This window comes from Gymnoscopelus braueri (assembly GCF_963280865.1).
Source record: "Gymnoscopelus braueri genome assembly, chromosome: 13".
NCBI lineage: Eukaryota > Metazoa > Chordata > Actinopteri > Myctophiformes > Myctophidae > Gymnoscopelus > Gymnoscopelus braueri.
This window is the reverse complement of record NC_137615.1, coordinates 52,870,116-52,876,115: the sequence shown is the minus strand read 5'-3', so window position 1 is coordinate 52,876,115 and position 6,000 is coordinate 52,870,116. Positions and strand designations below refer to the sequence as shown.

Sequence of the window (6,000 nt, the reverse complement as noted above, 5' to 3'; positions counted from 1 at the left end):
CATATATGGCCCCTGCTATGAAATGCTGATCATTTAACATTGACCTCTGTGCATGTCTGAAAGCTTATAATTCTGCAATCAGCATACATCCATTTAATATATCAAAAATCGAATAAACCGAATAGAAAATATGAACTAAGGCTATTTGCATACTTCACTTAATGTACCTTTTAAACATTCTCTTGCACATAATTTATGATCATGGTGTCCTACATACAAATTGCCAATACGAAATGCCAATTTCAGATCAACATCTGAAATCTATTTGACAGTACTTTTTTTTGTTTGTGGAAATGCATTCATTTTATAGGAATATTTATCCTTCATGTGTTACTCATTACCTCATACATTTTGTGTAGACACTTTTATCCTCACCTTAGACTATTGTTTAAATTATGACATGGGCTACACCTGCATAATTATCTCAATACCTTGCTTTAGCATGGAGTTATAATGCATTTGAGAACTATTTCTGTATCCTCAATAGTTCATAATTTTAAATGAATTTCTAACAATTATTATATATTTATTTATTTTATTTATTTATTGTATGATTCAGATTAAATGATTCTCAGTGTTCAGTCACATAATATGCATGCACTGAATCACTCTACACAGCCAGTATAGTTCATCTGTCCAGCCAAAGTGCAGGAAGTATTAGAAGTATACAGTATCATACAGTCCAGTATAATGAATGGACATCACTTGTGCTGATCAGGACACAAAGCATCACTGTCATCAATAACATCAAACAAACAAGAGGATGTGTGTGTGTGTGTGTGTGTGTGTGTGTGTGTGTGTGTGTGTGTGTGTGTGTGTGTGTGTGTGTGTGTGTGTGTGTGTGTGTGTGTTTTTGCAAGTTAAGGAAGCACACGCTGATCTCGCACTTGGAACACTTTCTCTGTTCTTCACTCAATCATCTCCATCTGCAACACAATAAAAACATAAAATTGACCATGATTATATTGTTCAAGTTATACAAATCTGTTCATATTTTATGTTGTGTACTCAAGTAAGCAGGTGCAAATAGTCATTGTGTTGTACGTGAGCTTGTAGATCGGCTATTTTCAGCATGCAGCTAAAACTAAAACATTTAAGATGACTAAAATGTGACAAAAACTATAGGCCTATTGAATGTATTCAAAAGACTATGAAACCTCCAGCACCTTATAGCACAGGTCTTCAACAGGGGTCCGGGACAACTAGGGGGTCCTCAGAGTTACTACAGGGGGGCTGTCAAATCTTTGTGTGATAGGATCTTTTTTTTTTACATAAACCACTTGAACCCCAGCATCCCTATTCAGAGGAGAACTCTAGCCAAAAATTGCAGATCTACAAGCTCACAACGCTGCGAGGCAAAGCTTTTAGATATGTTTGGCAAAGAGGTTTGGTGTAGAGGGGAAAAAAGAGCAGACTAAGTACAGAGTGAAAGGTCAAGTTTACTAAGTATTGACGGTTTGAGTGGTTAAATGTCTGAAAATACACATTAACATCAATCCAACACTGATGACAGTGCTGTAATCTATGAAAAGTTTATTCTGCAACACAATTTTATACAGTATGTAGTGGGGGTCCCTACTTCGTCTCTTTCTCAGCTAAGGGGTCCTTGGCGTGAAAAATGTTGAAGACCCCTGCCTTATAGACAAACTGTCACCTCTCTCCACACATCATCTGGTATCAGCTAGGCTCTAAGGATGCCGATGTCGGTCTGTCCATCCAACACTTTACTCCCTGACTAGATTTCTACGAAATTTGCTGTGCACACTACTGATTTTGGTGCCAGCATGGCCTTTCCTCTAGTGCCACCCTTTGGCCACATTTTTAGTTTTTTTGTCCTTTATTTATCCAGGGAATGTTACTGATCACAACACTAAGACCACAGTGTCGTAAACAGTGCCGTAGACAGTGTGCCTCTCTGGCCAGAGAGACAAAAGGTATCCCAAATGCGAAGAGATGAGTTAAGCAACGAGAAGCTGTTAGGTGCTTCTGCTAACCAATGCATTATCTGTATTTGGAAATGTAAAGTGAATAAATATGCTTATAGTCAAATCATAACGGCCACATAAGCTTAAGACAAAAGCCGACTTAATGGATAATAATAATAATAATAATAATAAGGGTAATAATAATAATAATAATAATAATATTGATAATAAATATAGCTGCAGGCAGCAATATGGGGGCCAAGGAATGCACTAGGCAATATGTAAAACCATAATACACAATAAGCCATAGAAACATAGAAGACTGAACTTGAGAGAAAGAAGACCATGCAATTAACAAATTAGTATTTTAAATAGCTGAGCAGAGTTCAGAGGGATTGTCGCTATTAAAAAGGCATGTCTTTATTATGCTACTAATAATGACAGATTTCAAAGTCATCAAGACAAAAGTTTGCCAATGTCTCTGCGTCTGCGTCTTCTACACAACAGACACAATTAAAGTATTCTACATAGGCTAGAGCTTTTCATCGCTATTCCTGGCCAGTCGGTTTAGCCGGAGCTTGGAATCAAGCCTGTGACCTTCTCTTTAGCAGGTGTCCACTCTACACATTCATCTACAACAGTCCGGTTTAGATGCGCTGCAAGGCATGAAGTTTTGCCTTTTATAATAATTAAGACCATATATAATTCCTACAGGAACTAAAACTAGGTTTCAGCTTTACCCAGCTGAGGTGGTCATATCTAGCATGTAGGAGAGCAACTAGGGGATAAGAATGCTGTTCATGAACACCCCAACACATTGTCGGGGACAGGCTTGATTGATTGAATACTTTATTTAGAAAGACATGGTAAAAGTACATGGAAGTAGAATTCACAATACAAGGTCGAGCCATTGAAATTCAGACTCACAGGCTGGAACTGTGAGGCAGCAGTGGCTCAGGGGTAGAGTGGCCGGTAGAGTGGCCGGTAGAGTGGCCGGATGGGAACCGTGAGGTTCCCAGATCCCGGGCTCCCCCAGAGTTAGTGTCGAAGTGTCCTTGAGCAGGACGCTGAACCCCTAATTGCTCTGCCATGGGGTGAATGTAATACACAATCTATGTAAAGCGCTTTGTATAAGAGCACTTCTTTGGGAAAGTGACGCCGTTTTAGCGCTCCTTCAGCAGCCGCCGCTTCTAATTTTTGAAATGAAAAATTGGACAGATCCGTGTTGATCACATGACTATAGAGACAATGTGTACCGATTTGTGTGATGTTTGGACAAAACCTGTAGGAGTGATATCAACAAAAGTGCACGTGCAAAGTTTCACGCCGATCGGTCCAGTTATAGGTAAAAACGCGCCCTATTGACAATGTGCATGCACATTGCCACAACAATCGCACGCTGTGTTCATGATATGAGGCATTGGGTTCAAAACGGACCACTTCTACAATCTTAGACAATCAGGATGGAATATGTGGTATCTGAGTCATAAGAGAACCGGCAGAAATACGGATCCATTTCCGGAGGCGGGGAATAAATAATCATCGTTCAGAGACCGGAGCTTTTCTTTCTTAACAATTCCATTTTATTGTCAGAGTTCTCAGCATCCCATACATACAAGTCAATTCGACGTACAGTGCATAGTCCATAGATCCATTTTATCCTGTTGGACGCGACATCTGTGTGTAGCCCAAAAACACAGAGTCCTGTTTGCTTCCAATGCGAGCCATTATATACAGACAGTTTAGTATAAATAAACTACCTGCTGTCTGTGACCGTCAATCACAAATAGGCTCCTTGTCTAAACAATGCTTGACCCGCCTCCTTCTCTCAGGGCACTGATTTAACGTCTGCCTTGATCTGAACACATGACATCCTTCCCTTAAACCTTATCTATAAGACTGTACTTTTCCATATGCACCCGTTATAACGTTATTATACAACATTTTATTAGCTTTGAAATAAGTCTAAACAGTAATATATCCGACGTTGTATACCTTTATAGTTAAAGTTATTTAAAAGAAAGGCGCTCTGCTCCAACTGTCAGAGCTCTCTGGACAGAGCGTCAAAATCCCTTTAACAATGATGCCGTCATTAACCTCGGACTTAAACACAGAGTGATCATTCTATCCCACTAAAGGGTTTTCCCTCGGCCCTATTTTACTAAAACTTAGTCCTATCTAACTGTGAATTTAGAAAAGATTAGTATACGTTTTATAAGTTTGTTTTAACTTATCTCGGCTAGCTTGACTGAAAAGGGCAACTGTTCTAGTGTCAAACAGGCACTCTTGCCTAATATTAGAATGCGCTTTGTGAGAACCAAGAGCTCAGCCGGATCCTATGTTTAGATTCACAGCTAAGACAATAGACAGGACCCGATATTCACGACATTCCCCTCTTAAAGGATTACTCAATATTCTTTACAATAAAATATTCGGGGCCTGTCGGGCATGTTGTCCTATGCACCACCTATGAAGCAATTTTGAGACTTTGGTTAGAAAAGACAAATTATTCTGTTTAGACTGGTCAATCCATTTCCCCTCTAGACTATTGACTTATAAAGTGAATCATCAACAAAACATTGTACATCAAACACACATAAATAATATCACTGTACTCTCGGCTGGACTTCTTTTCACAAAGCCTAAGAAAAAGTCAAGTTAATACAAACATCATTATTACAAGTTGGCAGTTACATTGTGTGGACAACGCGCAAATACAGAGACACAGCTCTGCTCTTATTTTTTCTATTCTAACGAACGCAATTCATTCTTTTGACCGTCCATTTTGCACAATTTGACATGAGGCATAAGTACGAATTCTCTGGACATGCTGATATGCAATCTGCAGATTTGCACACCATCATAGCCCAGAAAACCCGCCCATATCCTTTCTGTCCGAATTTGTGAATCACACAAGAATTGTCATCCTAAGGGTGTTGCTTCTGAACAGAATCACAGCTATTTCAGTACTTGACTTGATATTGACAATCAGGATTCTCTTATCCATACCTGATCCGTACGGGTGCCCCTCTTTTCATATGATCGAAAGAAAGTGTCATGCCTTTCAATTTGCAGATGCAACTTGATGTGTCACGGGTAACTCCTATAGGTACCTGGGACTTCCAACCGCTGCTGGTTTGTCAGAAACCATGTAGGTCTGAGACCTCTCGCCCTCCTGTAGTCAGAGGTGTTGCACCCTGGCCTTGGCAAGGTGTTTTGCAGGGCCGATGATGATGAGTTGACAGGTAGCTGGTGGTCGCCACTTCCTGCTGGATCGGTGACACAGAGATGAAACGGCTGTCAGGTCTGGAACTCTCTCTTCCGGTGTAGCCGGCTCATGCAGGCTGTATCCCCACGACTCCCCTCTCGACCATGGTCTGTGATGGTCACTGGTAGGTGGAGAGATGTGAAGATAGGGTAGCTGTGGTTCCCTGGAGATAGAAGTCCAGGCGGCCTCTGTTTGTCCCGGGTCAGCTGTTCCCTTCTGCATGCTGTCATCCTGGTCCAGATGGATGGCTTCTCCAATCTCAGCATCTGCTCTATTTCTCCTAGTACAAAAACAAAAGTCCACCTATACCTGCTCTACTTAAAGGGTCTACACCATGAAAATCACTTTTTTCTTGTTTTTTTGTATTTTTTGGGGTCCCCAGTGTCTCTTGTACCCAAAAAAATGTTTTTTTTTAAAATTCAGTCATTCCTTCTCATTTCATGGATTTCCAGAAATGTTTATGAGGTCACAAACATTATTGATGGCAAACCCAATGTTAAATGAAAAGTGCCCGAATCGCTCCGAAACTTTTTCTACCCCCCCTAAGTGGGGGTCTACGAACAAATACTTCGGGCTCTGATTTTGGCTCCGCCCCCCGGAAGTGGGTGAAACAGGCACCTCAAACACTTGGTGGAATTGTTCAAAAATGTTCAAAGTGTTTTTTTTTCGATTTTGTATTTTTCTTAGATGCTTCTTTTTATGCAGAATTTTTTTTAATATTTTTTTTTATTAACAGACACAATTGACTTGGGATGAGTATATCTGAGTGATGATTTAGGCTCAAACCTTTTGAAAAAGGTTTGAGGG

At 40.2% G+C, this 6,000-nt stretch overlaps 1 pseudogene across 1 annotated transcript in view; it reads right to left on the bottom strand.

Moving 5' to 3' along the window:
* Positions 1-627: 627 nt before the first annotated feature.
* The window catches only part of LOC308098190 (tyrosinase-like), a 39,190-nt pseudogene continuing 33,817 nt past the window's right edge, over positions 628-6,000 (bottom strand). The window contains exon 7 of the transcript XR_013934982.1: positions 628-926. The product of XR_013934982.1 is annotated as a tyrosinase-like (transcript). The remainder of the gene's footprint in view (positions 927-6,000) is intronic.